This window comes from Cavia porcellus, unplaced genomic scaffold, assembly GCF_034190915.1.
Source record: "Cavia porcellus strain 051 isolate PalLab524CR breed Dunkin Hartley unplaced genomic scaffold, mCavPor4.1 scaffold_18, whole genome shotgun sequence".
Taxonomy (NCBI): domain Eukaryota; kingdom Metazoa; phylum Chordata; class Mammalia; order Rodentia; family Caviidae; genus Cavia; species Cavia porcellus.
Genome location: NW_026947501.1, coordinates 36,751,796 through 36,771,524, shown reverse-complemented (window position 1 = coordinate 36,771,524; position 19,729 = coordinate 36,751,796). Strand labels below are relative to the sequence as shown.

At 41.0% G+C, this 19,729-nt stretch overlaps 1 long non-coding RNA gene across 1 annotated transcript in view; it reads left to right on the top strand.

Annotated features, from left to right (window-relative positions):
* The window catches only part of LOC134471498 (uncharacterized), an 83,064-nt gene that overhangs the window by 3,800 nt on the left and 59,535 nt on the right, over window positions 1–19,729 (top strand). The gene's annotated exons all lie outside the window — the stretch shown is intronic.

The window sequence follows — 19,729 nt, the reverse complement described above, 5'->3', positions numbered from 1 at the left end:
TACAGTTATAGCTTAGATCATTCAGATATACAAGGCCTGCCAGTGTTCTGAGTTTTCTAAAGTTATCTTGGAAACCTTTTGTACTCTTCAACTCCAGCTCTTTGACTCAGCTTTGGTCTCAACGACCAAATTCCCTGGAAGGGTTATAAGAAGTGATTTTTACCTTAATTGATTGAAAGTTATGTTAAGGGAAAATAAATATAGTGGCATGAAAGTCACCAGAATGAATATGGGAGTCTAGAATTGGAAATTTGGGGGTTCATAAGACAACCTTTCCCACCTTGGAGGATTGGCCTACGTGAACTTTTCATTAGGAATTTTAAGGATGCTTAGATAAGGTCCATTATAGGGGAGCTATTATGTTCTGATGTGATGGACGAGGGGGACTTCTTGAATTACTTTCCCACTGATGTGTAATAAATTACTATAGATTTTTTTTTTTGGTCCTGGGACTCGAACTTAGGACCTTTCACTTGTTAGGCAAGCATTTTTGGACTATATTCCCAGCCCAAAATTGCTATAGACTTGATGCTTAAAACATCCACTCATTTATTGTTCCACAGTTCTGTAGGTCAGAAGTTGCATGGGCTTGGCTAGGTTCCTTACAGAGGTGTCAGAGGCCAATATCAAGGTGCTGGCTCCAAGAGGCTCTTATCTGGAAGCTCCGGGAAGAATGTGCTTCCAGGCTCTGACAGCTTGTGGTCAGTATCAGCTACTTTCCATTGCAGGTCTAAGGTTCCCACTTCCCTGCTCACAAAGCTTTGGAATTTAGTCAATTGTGATTTATTTTGTAAACAATCAGTTTGTAGTCCACTTAGTTTTCTCCTTTAAGACAACCACAGAACAACTTGATTTATCCTATGTGACTGAGTTCTTCAGGACTGTCCTTTGTAAAGGTTTGCATTTGTGCATGTGAGACAGAACACGAGGGACTAGTGCTTCCTCAGAGACACTTATTTCCCCTGCAGCGTTTCCAAAGGTCTCATAGATATCCATGGCTGAATCACACACCTCGCCGCCACTTGAGAGACATTCGTTGTGGCTATAGGAAGCTTCAGTCACAGGTCTGTCCCAGATGGCTCCATGCTGCAGCCTCTCTGGATGCCTTCCCTGTGCAGTTCTCAATCAGGTATGGGAGAAGCCCCTCCCATATGCATGGCTAAACAGAAAGTCTGACACAGCACGTGCATGAGCTCACTTTATTTCTCACGTTGGTAATCTTCTGTGTCAGTAGTGAGTCACTCTATGCAGTCTAAGCTGCAGTGTAAGCCCTAATAAAATCTCTTCTTCGTGGCATATTTTTGCATATTCATGATTTCTATATTGGGCAACCTGAACTGGTACATGAAAATCTTGGAACACTGAAGGGCTCTGGTGCCAGTAACTGCCAGTAGCCGGGGCAGGTAACACTGAAGTAGGCTGGCAGCTGGAACATGATAGAGAGCAAAAGAAAATTGTCAGGAGAAGCTGCTGTCTGTTGTCACCAGAAGAGTCCCCATGGCCAGCGGAGCTGCTGGCTCTGACTGTCAGGGCAGGGATGGAATTCCACTATTACTAGGGATAGAATTTGACTAATACTAAGAACTGATAACTACTGCCTTCCATAACTCAGGGTTGGTAACACCAAAAGAGTTATGCTTTGCTTATCTGTGATTTTTATCTGAACTAGGTGAAAGAACCCTGAGCCAGTTAGTGTCACATGGATGGACTTGGAGTTCCCTCATGACGTGTTTGAAAGGCTCCTGTGGATGTCTCTGATTTATATTTGGTAATTCCTATCTGTCCCTGAATAATGTCTGACAAATGGCAATTCAGAATTTCTTCTTGGGTATCCAATTTCTCACAACTTCATAAAGGAAGTCTCTCCACTGTAATCAGTGCATTTGTTATAGTAATCTTACTAGAGCCAAATTTGCTTCCCATTGGTCTTTCATGGCATTAAATAGAAAAGATCATTTGGGCAGGTGTTTTCTTTCCTTCTTATTCATCCTCCTCCTTCCTCCTTCTCCTTTTCTTCCTCCTCCTCTCCTCTCCTCTCCTCTCCTGTCCCTACCCCTCCCTCCCCTCCTCTCCTTTCCTCTCCCCTCTTCTCCCCGTCCCTCTCCTCCCCTCCCCTCCCCTCCCCTCTCCTCTCCTCCCCTCTCCTCTCCTCTCCCCTCCTCTGCCCTCCCCATCCCTCTCCTCCCCTCCCCTCTCCTCCCCTCCCCTCTCCTCCCCTCTCCTCTCCTCTTCCCTCCTCTCCCCTCCCCATCCCTCTCCTCCCCTCCCCTCCCCTCTCCTCCCCTCTCCCCTCCTCTCCCCTCCTCTCCCTTCCCCATCCCTCTCCTCCGTTCCCCTTCCCTCTTCTCCCCTCCTCTCCTTTCCCCATCCCTCCCCTCCCCATCTCTCCTCTCCTCCCCTCTCCCCTCCCCTCTCATCTCCTGTTCTTCTCTCCTCTCCTCTCCTCTCCTCTCCTCTTTTCTCTTCCTATCTTCCTTCTTTTGTCCTCCTCCTCCTTCTCTCTTCTCCTTTTCATTCTCCTCCTTCTACATATAGCTTATATTTTGCCATTTTTATTTGCTAGAAAACAGCCTGTTTTTGAAAGCTGAGTTTCAAACCACACCTTCTCTGTCAAACAAAAATAAATGCTGCTGTCTTAGATTTGTTTTCCTTCTCCACAGGTGCATTTGACATTCCGTTAATGCATATTTCAGATCTAATAGTCTGATGCAACGGATGTAGTAGTTGATGCTGATCACATCTAGAAACACATCTAAAAGCCTGCTCATCACACTGGAAAGTGTGCTCTGCTGAGCTGCTTGGACTTTATGTTCACCTTTCAGAACTGGAGTGTGCTGTGGATTGAGAGAAAGGCTACGAGGAACACACTGAGATGATAGGAACAGGGAGGGTCACATGAGGGTCCAACATCTCTACCTGTGCAGCAGAATTTTAGGATGGCAGAAAACCTGGAATCCTCATAGGAAAGAAACATAAACTTACACTTTTGGTAGCATGAAACAAATGATTAGTTGAAGCAGAGGTTAAGGTGATTTGAGGGGCTTTTAGAACCTATTTGCATCACAAACAGGCCTTGAAATGGTGCCAGTAACATGTTGTACACTCTAAACTTCTTGCATTTAGAGTGAATAGCCCACATTTCAGATACATTCAGGACACTGAGAGTTTGGGGTTGACCATGGCAATTGTTGATTGATAGCAAACCTGGGCTTTGAGATATGAGTAAAACTGTCTTTAACACTCTGCATGGCATTATGGATGAAATTCTATAACTTCCACAGGATTTCTGTGAGTTCCTAGGTCTTGTGATTTGGCACCCACACCTGGGCACCACCTACCTTTGATTTCATTTCCTGTGGCTACGGCTGTCCACGCGTTCTGCTCTGTACTTACCTAGCTCTTGCTTTCCCCCCAACATTAAAAACGTGGCACATTTTATGGAAGTAATGATAAAGAGAGAGCTATATTAATAGGCTTCATTGGGATAGTAGCTATCCCTGTTCTTAAATGTCATTCACTTACCTTAATTTCTTACTGGTCACCTTCCTGTGCAGCCAACTTCCTGTCCTATACCTGTGCCGTTTTCCCACTCCATTCTCACCTCTCCTCTCTATTTCTTTCCAAATTCCCCAATTCCTGTTTGTTTGCTTTGTAAAACTATTTGGCCGTCAGTTTGCTTCACTGTCATTTTCTAAGCCATGGCCTCAGAGGAACTGTACTAAATATAGTCCTGGCACCCTTTAGAGGAAACCTAAACACAAGACAATTCCCTATGGGAGTTCTTGGAGTAAAATGATTTTTATACAGTACACATTATTTATTAGCTGGATGGAATTTCTTTCAAAATTGTGTGGCTATGGAGCTACAAGTTGTTGATGAATTGTTCCTCTTAGACTGTGAGCTTTCTTACATGTGAAATCTTCTGTGAGATCTGTGCATATGAAGCCGTTCATCACTCCTAGTGCAGGGGAGATACTTAGAATATTGCTATGCTGTATATCTAGATGTCCCCTTCAGCACTCATGCAAGCACAGGAGGGATTTTTGGAAAGTGAGTGGGTAAAAAAGGAGGAGAGACAGAGGAACAAGGCTGTTCCTTTCCTTTTAAAGGTGGGAGCAAGGGGGAGCACTTTTCATTTCTGTACACCTCCAGTTGGTCTGAACCTGAGATCAAGCCTACATTCCTACAGCCAAAAAGCAGCAGAAGAATGGGCCCTGGAGGGACAAGGGCAGTCCCTCCCACAGCTGCTATGGGTCCAGTCCTTGGAAGGTCTGTGTTTGCTGAACTGACTCCGCCACCCTGACACTCACCCAGAACCAAACAGGTAAACCTCTTTTCTTACATGAGAGCCTTTCAAATATTTGAACACAGTGGCGATGTCCCCCAAGACATTTCCAGGTTAAACATTAGAGCTGACTTGCTGTTAGCGGGCAGTCAGAAAAGGAGGATCACCTGAAAGTTATATCTCTCTTCTGCCTCCTCTCTTCACTTTGTTTTTTCTGGCTCCCGTACATGAGGAGCTATTCCTTTGCCATGCCCCTGTGTCATGCTGTCCTGCTTTGGAACCAGACAGCTATGGACTGAAGTGTGAGCCAAAGGAAATTTCTCCTCTCGGAAGTCGTGGGTGTTGAGTAATTTGTCTGAGCCACAAAGTGATTAACACAAGTGAAAAGTGTTTTGGTCGTGTTCTCTTTGTTGATCTGTGTGGTTGTTATAGGTGCTTATTCACTATATGATAATTAATTGAGTTGTATACTTCTGGTTTGTGTACTCTACAGTGGATGTCTTTTATTTTGATTCTTACACTTTGTAAGAAGTGTACAAGATGTCACAGTCATTAACTAACAGGCTTGAGTGTGGGTACTCTCCGTGAGGAGCTTGCTCCATACGGAGCTGCTCCTCTTGAGGCTGTGGTACACTTCACGTCTTCTCTAGGGATGCGGGACTCTGTGTGACATACCCAGAGTTCCATTGCTTCCCTATGACTCTCCCCTGTATGCAGCCAAACGTGACACATTGATTTTGGTTTCAACACTTGGCAGGATGTGCTGAACAATGAAGATTTCAACTAGGCGTGAGGAGAAAGGTGTGGAAAAGTAACATCTGCATTTTAGTCCTACTTGGGATGACTCCTGCTGTGGCCGTTAGAGGCTGCAGCCGTACCAGGTAGCGATGGGTGATTCCTCATATACTGTTGAGTCCTTATCCAGAGACCAAACTGAGTTGAATCACTTACAGCAGATTTAAATGTGTTTTTAGATGCATCAATGGCCCTCATTCTGTTTCTTGCTGATTTTTGTTCATGTTACTTTGAGTTGTTTTTTGGTTAGTCTCAAGGGTGAGTTGGGAAGAAAACTTAGCTTCCCTGGGATGAGGGGCAAGGGAAGGGAGGAGACAGGATGAGAGAGACAAGCAGGCTGAAGGAAAGTGACTCAGATGCGTAAAGTCATGGTGAAGTTGGACATGGGAAGCACAAAAGCTAGGATTTCTTCACCTGCTAGATGTGTAAAATATAACTGAGCATAATCAGTGACCAGTCCAGGGAACGGCCATGTAGTTCTGAGAGTGTGATATCTGTCCTTATGTAATCAGCTCCTCCTACAAGCAAGCAAGAAGGTTGCTGGAGAGAGCAGAGCTTCAGATCCAGTCCAAACAGAGATCAGCACAGGGCCACCATGGCAAGGTGGAGCAGGGAGCCAGGGAATAAGACTGTGCAGGAGCTGTGGATTCAGGTGAGACCAAGGGGCAAGTGAAGGTCCTCACAAGGGGATATCCAGGGCTAACTTAGCACTTTTAATTCAGGTGTCAACCTGAGGCCTCGTGAACTGGTGCTGACATTCCGTGTCTAAATTAGGGCTTCTGCTAGATCCTGAAGCTCATGCAATCTTGTTCCTGCTGCTAAGCACAGCATGTCTGGCAAGACCAGCCTGCAAGCAAGGCTAGAACCAGGCCTGCTGCTGAGGCGCTGATAGGACCAACTGTAGTGGGAGAAGGCAGCAAAACGTGTCAGACGTGCAAGATGGAGGTGGGAGGGCAGATGAAGCCTGGCCTTTCATCAGCTCTCGGGACTGGGCTCTGCAGGCTTCTCTCTTCCTTCTTTTACTTTAGCTTGTTTTTAAGTGCTTGCTTGTCACCGAGGGACTGAAGTGGTTTGGCCAGTGATGTCTCTTAAGTGCTGGAAATGTAATTCCCCTGCTCATCACACACAGGCCAGTGTCAGACTTCATCCATTGGTCATCTTCCTTTGGCTGCCAATGAAGACCTGCCAAGAAAGACTGAAGTACTGTGAGTGGATTTCTAGAGCGAGTTTTTAGGTTGGTCACTGACCTGCCTCTTAAAGCCTTCCCTGAGCCACACTGCCCATCTCACATGGCTCCTGTGGTGCTCAGGGATTTCCTTTTTTCTTTCCTTTCTCTTCCCACCCCCACTCTATAATCCTTGCTCATACGTTGGAGGAAGTGTATGTTTACTTTAAAGACCAGTGTGTAAACACCTCTTGAAGCCATTCCATGTTAACCTAGTGGGAATTGCCTTTCTCTCTTTCTTTGCAGCACAGATTGATGTTTTATCATAGTGCTGGTTAAAGCTGCTCTAAGACCAACATTTAATGAGTATTTATAATGTTGTGAATGTAACTGTTACAGTATAATTAGCACTACAATGTAGCAAATGTTAGTTACACTGTGTGAAGCTACTGCCTACTCTTCAAAAATTCTCATTTACGCCAGTCAACAATTCTATCAAGTGGATATTAGCCCTATATTACCAATAAGGAGAGGGAGTTTTAGAAATTTAAGTCATTGCAGATATAACATATCAACCAAGATGGCCTTATCTGCCCCACTGGCCTGGGAGGTTACAGAACACAAGAATATGTTTTTATAAGATACATTAGAACCTATTGCATCCCATAGAATGTATAGTATTGCTCTTTTGAGCGACACTCTAGCCTTGTTCCTGAATATGCATACTGTTTATTGGATTGTTTTCTTTGACTTATGTAAATGGTAAACATGCAGACTTAGGAATATGTAATGATAAATGACTCCAATGAAGAAGGCTTGAGTGATTTGCTTGCTCAGATTTAAAATGTATAGCTTAGGTCCCTGTAAATTGCAGGGATGCCTCTAGGGTGTATGAAAATGAGCAAGTATTTTTAGCTGGATACTTATTTATGTAAATAGTTTGAGTCACCCCAAATCAGCATGCCAGCTCCATCTGGAAGCCCTGTCTCCTGCACTCCCATGAAAGGGAAACCATCACAGGCAGTGGAAGTGAATTGCTCTGGGCAGGAACTGAAGCCCACATAAAATTCAGGCTCAGGGTGCCCTGACCTTGTCCTCATACAAGGATCTGAGAAAGTGCAAAGTAAACTGCTTCAAAGCATAGAAGTGGTAGAGGCAAGGGAGGTAAGGGAAAGGTCCTGCTTGCATTGATCTAAAATATGCACTGCCTGGAAATATGCAACATATAATAGAGATTATAAGTGTAACAGAGGCCTTTATAGATCAAACTATATTCAGTAGGTACTTAATAAACATGCAGATTACTGAGTTTATAATCAATTGCTTGCTTTTTGACTTAACATGATCTAAGATTGGACAAACAACTGGCCACTGTTACATATAAAAGACAGCAATGGCTTTTTGCTAGGGTAATGTACAAGAGTGCTAGTCAAATTATATTATAAAGATAGCTTGCATTTATTGAATCCTTGTTGTGTATCAGGCACTGTTTTAAAATGCATTACATGGATCGCCTTACTTTCAACCAGTAAAGGTGAGTTCTCTTCCTCTATTTATATATGAGGAAAAATAAGGGACTGAGAGATACCCCATTTGGACATTTGAGTCCAAAACCAAGATCGTCTTGCCATACCACATGGGTCAGTGCTTCTTAATCCTGGCTGCACGGCAGAAATCTCTGAGGAGATTTTCAAGGTACCTGCGACCAGGCACCTCAGTCCCTCATTCCAATTTAATTGGCTCAAAGTGAGGCATAGGCATCGATCCCTTTCACCGCTCCCCAGGAGATTCTCATGGCAGCCGACTGAGCACTAATAGAGAGAGCAGGCGTCTGGCATCCAGCAAGCTTGTGTTGAATCTCAATCAGAGCGGCCCAACCTTGACAAGAGCAAATGAGTAAATGCACCTGAGTGCATTTCAAAACTAAGTTATTCATGCATAAGGGATTCTCTGAAAGCCGTTTTACCACTGGATATCTGTTAAGCTAATGTGGATTCAGAATTTCCTCTGTTTCCATACCATTGATCACAGTAGCAAATATATGGAAGGGCTAGATGGAAATGTTGGGGGCAGATGACGGGATATCACAAGTGCTCTGCTACAGAGGAGACAAGAAGTCTGTCACTAAAAATGTTTGAATGCCTGGGCACGGTGGTAATAAAATGCAGACTGAGTCTTAGTTGGTTTTATTATTCTTAAAATTCTCCATAAACAATGCAATCTCTCTGCTGATAACTGGGAAAGACCACCCTCATCCTGCTCCTTTGGTAGCTTCTGCTTGTTATGTTATTGCTGTTGCTCTCAAGTATATTGCTGAAATGATAAATGTATATATGAAAGTATAAAAATAAAATCATGTGTGCCTTATGTATATTACACGTGGTAAGGTAATATTTACATATGTATGGTGTATATATTTAGAATTTACTTATATACTTGAGATTTTTGAGGGTGAGATCCCAAGGTTAAAGGGCACAGATATCAAGACATCAGCAACAGCCGCAGGCAACATGGGGCAGAGCAGAGCACGAGCATAGAGTGCAAGAGCCACCTTTATTGTGTAATGCTTGCACAGCTTGTCATCTCATGTTTACATTCTCACATAGTGCCGTCACCAGGATGCAGGTGTCTACCTGTGTTACATCACGGTTACGTAACTGTATCCACTCTGCGACTGCACTAGACAAATGGGGTCACATTCTCGGGTATCCTTAAATGTCCCTGAGCTTTGAAGTCTGCTTCCCCACAAGACCAAGGATTTCTCACTATAGCTTTTTGAGATCATTCTTCAGACTTGCTCAATGAAGTAGTTAAGCCAGAACCTGGCCCTGTGATACTCTGTGTGTGACTCTGATGTTCTCAAGTGCCTGAAATACTGCCTTTATCTAAGGGTGTAAGAAGAGGAATCCAAGTATTTTTCAATGTAACACCCACATTTATTCTCTCTTTGATCCTTTCGCCTTTGTCTTTAAAGTCAGGTGTCTATGAGTAATGCACATAGCTCACTGGGCCCTCATGAGACCCTGTGATCTGGGCACTTTGATGTCCCAGAAGGTCCGGAACTGGACCCCGCTTCAGCACTCACACTTCCTCTGTAACATCTAGCAGTCTCTCACACTGGGCTCCTGCTTCTCATTTTGGAATTGTTTACTGCATCTTCAGGCAGTGCCATGGCTGCATGGTACACGGGGCTAGCGTGATGTGCTCTTCAATCCAGCTCCATCTCTGCAGTGCTTTTCTTCTTGCCATAACTTAAATAAGACACACAGAAAAGGTTTATAGTATTAAAAATTTGCATCTAAATTTAAGGGCTGTGTGTCGTTGGAGAGGTCAGTAAACCTTTTGCCTTGATCCTTTTGTCTGTAAAATGGGGAGATGTTAACACTGAGAAGGAGAGTAGGGTGGAAAATATGATACAAGGTTATTCATTAGTGCTACACTTTCTTGCTGGTGAGGCAGGACATATTTATTCTTCAAGCCTAGAGTTTGGAGATTTGCATCATGTCATCTGTGTTTGGAATTAAAAAGTTAAATGATCATTGTGAAGTACTGAATTATGATCCCCACCCCAAGTAATATGCTGAAGCTGTACCCCCAGTGTGACTGACTGTATCTGGAAATAGGGTCTTTCTTTTTATTTATTTTTGAGACAGGGTCTCACTATGCAGTTCAAGCTGGCCTTGAGCTTACTTTATAGCCCAGGCTGGTCTTGAATTTGCAACTTGCAATCCCTCCCAAGTGCTGGGATTACAGGCATGCGTCACCAAACCTGCCTTAGGGCCTTTAAAGAGGCAATTAAACTATAAGACCATAATGCTGGGGACCTGACTAATGCCTTACTAGAAGAGGAATAGAGAGCAGGGGTGCATGGCCACAAAGGTCAGGAGTGGATTAGTATGACCAGGGCCATCTTCAAACCAAGCAGAGTTGTTGCCCTGATGATACTCTGATCTCGTCACTTTGATTATAGGAAAGTGGGTTGTAGTTGTGAAAACACTACAGTCGTGACAGACCTAGAAAATTGATACAGTCAGCTTTGTGCCCCAGATCTTTAAAGGCGATTGTTTCCAGTGTGATCATTTCATCACAGCTGTGCAGCAGCACCTACCTAAGAAACAGTCAAAGCTGGATATCACTATGTAAAGTAATTCTCATTTCATTATAAGAAAAATAAAAAGATCACCTTAATGTACGCAAAAAGATTTTCATCTTTAATTACCCAAACTGTATCTTTTGATAGAAAAACATGTTAGTTTTCTCTTTACATTACACTTCTGGTCCTTTGTGTCTTTTAAGGAGTATGGTTCTTTAAAAAGGCCTTGACTGTTGTCTCAAATTAGGTTTTTATTATTAAATCTTTCTCTCTGGCAGGATCTTAGGTGGAAGCCTATGCCGTCTCTCCCTTTTAATTGGACTCGGTGTTGAGTGACAGATAAAATTATCTTAAATTAATAACAATGACAATTGCCCTCAGATGACACTTGTACATAAAAGGAAATATTTCTATTAAACAAATGTTATGTCATCAAGAATCCCATTAATACTTCTGCCAGTGATCATAGCTGTATAATTTTTGTCATCACTGTTAATAACCAGCAAAGTTATAATTGCATACGAAGCTTAATTAAAATTTCCATCTTATTAATGAGCACTCATGCTTCAGCTCCCCCATTAAATGATTTGCAAAATTTAGACCATATTTCTTGAGGTGTCAGTTATTAGTAGACATGAGAAGTTATGGACAGACATGAAGCTGGATTACCAAATCTGTGTGCCTCAATCATTAAATATTGAATATTTAGAGAATTGGCCTCATAAATTATTGAATTTAATTCTGGTATTTTAAGTTGATTTTTACAAATTTACATGTCTCACATACAACTTGACATACATAGTAGAAAACATTGCTAATTTCTAGAATAAATAAAGCTTTTACATAGCAAGCAAACCCATCTCCTAAGTAAATCAACATGGTTCACTTTTACAACTTCATCCTTTCCATTTGTACAAACAGGAACATGGATGGACCAGCCTCTCATATTCTCTTCTTCCCTCTTCATTCTGGGCACTCACCTTACATCTGCAACTCTTCCATCAAGATCGGGGTAGGAGCTATGTGACATGTCCTTGCCAATGTCTGTAAGCAGGAGCTATGTGTGTCTTTACAAGTAGACACAGTGAAGAGTGGGAAAGACTTCTCCACAGGCTCCCTTCTGCATCAATTATTAGTATATATGTTTATTGACAAGATAACCTGGAGTTTTACCCATAGAGATGTTATTGAACTGCCTGTATCTGTTAAATTATTTTATTATTATTTTAAGACTATCATTAACTGGGAAGACCAACTGTCAAAATAGTTCTATAGTTACAGCTTAATTAAATGCAAGTGGAGAGACACACACCAGAAACAGTATTTGATGTTCAGGATGAATTTGTGGAAAATATATATATATATATTGGATTTTAAAGAAGAAATAGAAATTTACTGAGAGGAAAATGGTATAAGGATGAGCTAGAAGAAATAATGCCAGGAGGAAAAATCCCGAGGTAAGAAACACTGTGTATGATTCAGTAGCTCAGTATTTTGGCCCTGATAGGAACATGCAAAGTTAATTAAGGAAACATGGAGGAAGGATTTAGATTAAACTGTTTTTATGAGCTGCAACAGCTCATGGTTTTATAACAAACTAGCAGCTTTATGAAAATACTCTCTTGATATTCGTTTTGCTATGGGCTCACAACTTAGTTACTTTTGTCCTGTTGCTGAGACAAAATACCTGACATCCAAAGTTAAAGGAAGAAAGGTGTATTTAGCTTGCCATTTATAGAGGTTTCAATCCACAGTCTGCTGGCTTCAAGATAGGGTGGCACATGGCAAAGAGGCAATCATTTATGGTGGCAGAAGATAGCAAAAGCAACCAAGAGAAAAGGGAGAGAGACTTTCTGTCCCTTATATTGTATACAAGCCACCCACCTTAAGGCAAGTATAGCACTCACATCCATAATCTCAGCATTGGACCATGAATCAATCACAAACTAGACTTCTGAGTCCTATTCTTGAATTGTTAACATAAATCCATAATTTAACAGGTTTATCTTGAAACTATAGCTACTCATATAGTTCTAGGATGTCTGTTTATAGGGCTTTGAATGATCATCTGACATGCTATAATGTCTAACTGGGTTTATACAGCAGGAGTAGAATTCTTTAAGAATTCATGGTCATAGACAACCTATTGTGATTCACGTTTTCAAGGCAAAATTCTGTAAATCACTGAATCAAATAACTGTTCCCTGAGTAGTGAAGTAAACTCATTAGGAGCTCATGAGAAATTAGCTCTCATTCTGAAAAGATGAATTGGCTGACTTCCTAGATATAATTGGACTTTTTTTCATGAACACTTTTGTTTGTGAATAATTTGAGTAAAAAACAAAAGCATTTTATTAAGATTTTGTTTCTGTTGGCAAACTACATTGAGTAACAAACATGACAACACCCATCTTTCCTACACAAAAGCAAATATGGCCAACTTTTCCAAAATCATGAAAAAAAATTAAGCTCATGAATTGAGGTGCCACTGCACTTCTAAAGATAATAGGCACCCTAGTGGTGAGCAACTCTTAGGTCTTTTTTTTGTGTGTGTGTGTGGAGGGGTACTGGGGATCGAACTCATGACCTTGTGCTTGCCAGACAGGTGCTTATGCCACTGAACGAAATCCCCAGCCAACTCTTAGATCTTTTTGTTAGAGTTTCATTTATATGAGGAAAAGTATAATAAATAACTTTCTTATTTGCCCAGTTTCAGGAGGAGTAAATTATCCTGTGTTTAAATAGCAAAGAAATGGAAGTTGACACATGACTGTAGTCCCAGCACTCTGGAAGGCTGAGGCCAGAGGATTGCAAATTTGAGCCCAACCTGGACAATTTAGAGATTTAATGTGACCTTACCTTAAAAATAAAAAAAGAGATGGCAATATTGCCCAGTGTGAAGGGTGTGGGCTTATCCCTCAATACCTCAAAAAAAAAAAAAAAAAAAAAAAAAAGATAAAAGATCCCTAAAATATCACCACAGAAGCAAATTTTGGGGATATTTTGCATTAGTCTTTTAGCAATGGTTACAGGCAGGAGTGATGTATCATCTTTTAGTTCTCCTCCCATTACTCATCTATGTCTACACCTGCATCTATATATCGAACCTATATCCATCTATATCTAACTTAAAATCTAGTTAATTGAAACTAATAAGAAAAATACCTATAACATCATTACCCATATGCATAATAGATGTAAAGAATTCCCCATAACAAAAATAATGACAATACAATAAAACTCAGAGTTGGAAAAGAAGAATGTCAGCTAAGGAAAATCATGACCTACTGAATATAATATTTTTTTATTTTAAAGAGAATAAAACCAAGAAAAATAAAACAGAGCAATGTCAATCCTAACAAACCAGTGTAAGTGACACAGAACTTCTAAACAATATGAAGTCAGTAATGGTTACTGTAATGCCTCTTGTCTTCAAAATAGCTGCAGGTACCTTCAGACATAGTAAAAATCAAAACAGAACAGAATAGAACCAATAAAAACAAAACAAATGTAATAAGAGACTTCGAAACAAGACAACAGTAAATCCAAAATGGCTTCCATAATATATCTTGCTATCTTTGAAATAGCTGCTCATGCCATTGGGTGTAACAAAATCAAACAAGACAAAACAGAATAAAACCCAACTCAACAAAAATGACACAAGACTTCAGAATAAGATAACAGGGAATTAAAAATGGCTAACCCCTTCAGAAGGAGATCCCCATAGATGCCACACTGCGTACCATGATCCTTTGAATAGATGATCAGACTACCAGCCCTAGACTTGCAATGTTGTGAAATACCAAACACCACAAGCATCAAATTGTGTTACACCTCAATACCTATCATTGCAGCCTGTGTTTCTCCAGATCAGCTGGTAGCTTATAGGGGTGGGGAGGTTGGTATTTCTTGTTCCCTGGAAGGGGCGGGGGTCTGGCTGTTCCTCTGTCAGTGGCTGCCCATGCATGGTGCTGGTCTTAAGGGAGGGCTTGCTTCTTGTTGGCTTGTTGTTTTCTTCCCCTGCAGTCCATGAGTGGTGCTGACTCACAGGAGAAGGCTAGGGTTTTGCTGTCCTCTCAGCGACAGTGGCCCACTCATGGTGCTGGTTTGCAGGGAGAGTTTCCTGAATACAATATTAACGAAGCATTGACAATCTTGCCTTATTGTATTACTGAAGATCTACATGTGTATATGGACATTAGTTTGGTTTTCCATAGGACTGCCAAGAAACGCCAAGAATTGCAGTGCAGAGAGACCCAGAGGAATACTGAATCGCAGCACCTAGTAAAGTCTTGTGATACTCATGCTCTCATTTGGATTTCTGTTAATCTCTGATGATTACCTAGGTGGCCAATAGTATTGGTCATCTTTACAGTGCAAACATGCACCTACTCTGATTACAATCATTCATTTCCACAATGAAGAATGTTTGCATCTAGGAGGAAGATGCCATGGGCTTTGTTTATAAGAAGTGCCTGATACTTGCTGGCACTTCAAGTCTTTGTGGAAATTTTACTGAGCAAGGGCTCACTGAAGATTAAACATTCTGGATGGGAATCAATTTCATGTAAAATACATCTTGATCTCTCAATACGTCACTTCATTTTAGGTTTTGAGAATCTGGAGACTAAGAAATAACTTACAAATTATGATTTTAAAAACAACTTTATTAAGGTATCATTGATAAACTACTGTATATATTGAAAGCATATAATCTGATGAGTTTGGTCTTATGAAAATCCATAAAGTACCACCACCACAATCAAGGTAATGAACATATCCATCATCTTCCAAGATTACCTTCTCTCTCTCTCTCTCTCTCTCTCTTTGTATAAGAACCATTAACATGAGATCTATCCTCTGAAAAATTTGAACATACAAAATGTTGTATTGTTAAGTGTAGTACTATATAAATAACTTCCACCCATCAACTGAGGAATGGATAAAAAGATGTATTTTTATACAATACTCTGCTATAAAGAAGGATTGCATTGAGGCTTTTACAGGTAAATGGATGTTAATTGAGACCATATTCATAAGTGAAATAAATCAGACTCCCATGTGTAAATATTGTATTGTATCTTAGGTGTAAGAAACTGAAAGAGTAAATAAGATCTAAAATCTGCAATAAATTTTGTGAAAGGGTAAAAAGCTACTCAAAGTGGGGAAATATCTTGGATAGGGAAAAGGAGAAGAGAAGGAAAGGAAAAGAAAAAAGATATAAATTTTTATATGTATACATGGTAGCTAGGATGATTATACTATTAATTATTGGTTCTTGGAAGAGAACAGTTAATACTTACATAATTAGATAAACTTTGCATGTCTATATCTAGTCTATATTGTTATTGTTTTGGATTTTTTTGTTGTTTGTTTGTCTCTTTTGCTTTTTGTTTTTCTTGCTGTGCTCCCCCTTTAAAATAAAATAAAAAATTCTATAAAATTAATTCATCTAGTATAACTTAAATTTTATATTCATTGAACAACTGACTACTAATATAGCTATCACCCGAGACAGAGAGAGGAAGAGACTATATTACTAGTTGCTCACCAAATATCAGGGATTTTGAAAGATATTTTACATATGTTATTGTGTCCAGACTCTTAACTAGTTTGTGAGGTATGTGCTGCTTAGCCTAATTTATAGATCATGAAGCAGAGGCTCAGAAAATTTGATGATGTTGTTTATGCAGCCAATTAAAGCTGGATGTGAAATTTGAAGCAGCATCCTTTAGTTTCAAAAACTTGCTGTATGCACATAGCTGTTGCCCAATAAAGTTGCAGACATCCTTCAGCAACATTTAGAACACACACTTTCCAAACACTTCTTCCATCAGTCTGGGGGACTTGCCCCTAATCTTGCCTTTGATCTGGGGCTACAGCAGACATAGCAGCTGATCAACGGTGAATGGCCTTAATTCAGGTTTAGCACATAGATATTTAGAAATAGAATTTCTAATTTCAGGTTCTCCACATGACTATGTGAGGAAAATCTTTTTTTTATTTCTTTCATTCTTCATCTTTTATATCAAAGGAATAGAGACCTTAGTAAGTGCCATCAACTAATCCTTTGAAAAGAAAACCAATGAGAGGAGCATTTAACTTCTTGGGGAGGTGATGAAATTTCAAAGCCAGCAACATCACATTTTATCTCCCCTAATCCCACAAGCCGATCCCACCCAGGAACCCACTGGAGAATTCTAATGCTTTTGAGAAAGAACAGGTGATGAATAAGTTATAATACTGGGGAAAGTCTTTAGTCAATTCCCTTGGAGTGTGATACTCCAGAGGCAAGTCTATAGAGAAGACAGGTGAAAATAAACATCTTCCTCTTATGAGCATAGAACTAGGAGCCCTGGCAAATTTATGTGTGTTTCTGTAATTACATATGTTCATACATATGTAATTAATTTATGTGTGTTTCTGTAATTACATATGTTCATACATATTCATTCACATGCTCCTAATTTTAGAGAACAATGAAGTGAATAAATTGATTAGTGATTTGATTGTATTTGATACAGCTGGTTCTCTAAGTGCCTTATAAAGGTCCCGGTGTAAATTTCCACTCATAGAATTCAGCTGCAGACTTGGTGAGCATTGGATTTCCTGATGTTGGAGTGATTGAGTCATTGATTGATTGATTCATTCATTCATTTGTTCACTCATTCCAGTATTTTGTTTATTCACTCAATAACACGCCCTCTTACCTCCAGGCTCTGTGTCAGGTAAAGCTGACACCTGATTTAATAAGCAATTGAATCTGGAACTTTTATCCTTGGTGTAATAGTGTGGTCATAAAGGCACTGATGATAGGACAATGTGGCCAAGTAGGGAAGGTAACCAACACAGATTTGAGCTTCTGGAACCATTTCCTAGTGGTGGAGAAATGTGAGATGGTTTTTGAAGCAGGGTTAAGAGTTATCTGAATATTAAATCATGGAAGGCATTCCCAGTGGGAATGCCAGGAGCAGTCTTCTGTTACAAGGGAAGAAGTTGTAGTTTATTTTTCCTAAAAACTAGGGTAAGCATGGGAACATAAGGTAAACCTGATTGTCACACACTAGATTGTCATCTCGCCGGAGTCCTCGGGCTCTATGGAGGGCAGGTTGGATTTGGCATAGGCTACAGGCATGTCATTGAGAAGGCTGTTGGAAGAAATCACAAAAGGAATGATTCAACTCAGAGCTGAGTTCACAGCAACAGAGGCTGTGATAGGAGGATAAATCTTGACCGCTATGAAACAGGAGCAAATGTACCAATTGTGGATATGATGATAAATAGGAGGAAAAGAAGGGAAAGCAGGCTCACCCAGTTAATTGGAAGACTGGAGTGCTATTCAAGGGCAATGACAAGAAAAATTTGAGGACGAATATGTGTTAAATTAGTTTATGGATATGTTTGTGGAGTCACAGAATTTGTGTTGAGCCAAAGTTTAGCCACATAATCAAACTACCAAAAAATCAGTACATACCAATAAAACATATTCTTCATTCTGGCTTCTGACCTCTACTCCTTTGGACATACCCTTGACTTCCTTGTAATATTTTATCCTCCTCTTCTGTCTTCTTTTTGCCTAAGTCAACCTTTTGCTTCTCTTTCAAGGGTCATCTTCAGTGTGTATGTCTCTGTGATGACCTCTATCCTCTCGTCTTTTCCTTCTATGGAAAACGTCATGCTCACCCCCATTGCCCTGGAAGAGGTTAGTACTGCCTCTGCCTCAGTCCTCATCACAATCCACTGTCATCCTATGTGCAAATGTCTGCCCTGCTAACGTTGTGGCAGCTCCCTGGCAAGAGGCAATTGTTTCATTTGCCTTTGCAACTTTCAGCACATAACAGCAATTGGCACATAAAGGAGCCCCAGTAAATACTTACCGGATTATATTGTTTCTCAGTCAACTCTCCTCTTTCCTGAGTCCCTTTTTCTTAACTGGCATTCTATTTTCACATAAAAGGGACCATAGTTTCCCAAGTGAGGCCATGGGGAATTATATGTTGACTTTACTTATGTATCTGGTGGCTCTACCTCTGGGAAATGGTGGATCATGGTGACACAGAGCTCAATCCTGTGGGGGAGGGGGCCCTAAGAGAAAGTGCAGGACAGAGCATTCCTGTTTCCCTTTCTCTGGTGCTCTGTGCTTTGTAGACACATGTAGTGACAGACCTTTTCGAAGCAGAGGAAGCCAGACAGTTCATGACCACTGTGCAAGGCATCTCTCTGAACCTGACCCTGAGACACACAGAGTCAGTACCTGAATTTATAGCTCAGGTGATTAACTTCCCCTTGTAGAATTTTGGGGGAAGCTTTAGTGAACTGTCAGTTGGATGTCTCAGTCTTTCCCAGCTTCACCTGGATATCCATGAGCTTCTCCTACAGAGGAGCCTATTAAGACCCAGAATCACAGCGAAACCATAGGACTGAAATGTTAGCAACAACTTGCTTGGTTGAAGCAAGCTGCACCTGCACCAAGTGTAGGCTTGGATACTCCGGGTCGAATGGCTACAGACTTGTGGGTGAGGAGTATTGGGCTGATAACAGCAGGACCTGACCTTGTCCAACACCCAGTCAGACCCAGGCAGTGAGTTTGCCCAGCCAATCATTCTTGTAATTGGGTTTAGATTTTATGGAGGATTAGACTATTAGACACAGTTCTGCCTGCCAGCTTCCCATAAAGGACCTGCAAATTTGAGGCTTTAGTTTTGAGCCCAATCTATTTTCTGAGTGGCTTCAAACTGTGTATCTTTTACTTTAAACTCATGACTAAGCTTTGCTTTTCATACTCTATTACATTATTCTGGGCTCTATTCAATGACCTCATTTCCCTCACTGTGATAACTGCTTCAGTCTGCTTGCTATTTTTCTGCTTTTGCCTGGATGGTACTAAGACTGTCGCTTTTTCTGACTGTTTGTAAAAATTAACAATGCTCTGTGAACTCTAATCTTGGCTCAGTGTGACCTCTTACTGTCTTCCTGTTCCTAAAATGTCTTACCGTCCCTTAATCACACCTTGGACAGGGCGGTCCCAGGGCCTTGCCAGAGTACACATGTCTGTATTTACAGGAGAATGATCTCTGCTTGTGTTCTCTTTGCTACAGCAGTCAGGCAGAGCAGCCAAGGTCAACTGGTCTTTTTGCGTTAGATAGACAATGACCACTATTACTTACTGATTCATTTATTATCCTGGAGTTTGTGGAATGAAAGTATAAAGACAGGGCAGAGGAATTTGTGCTGGAAGAGAGCCAGGGAAGCTAGGTCTGTCACTTGCTCCTTCCGGAACCAGGCTGGGTGGAAGCCAGGCCACTTAGTTTAGGGGAGAAGTAGAAAGCACCTAAATGACAGGCACAGGTTCTGGAAATGCAGTGCCAAGACCAGCAGCCCAGGATTCACA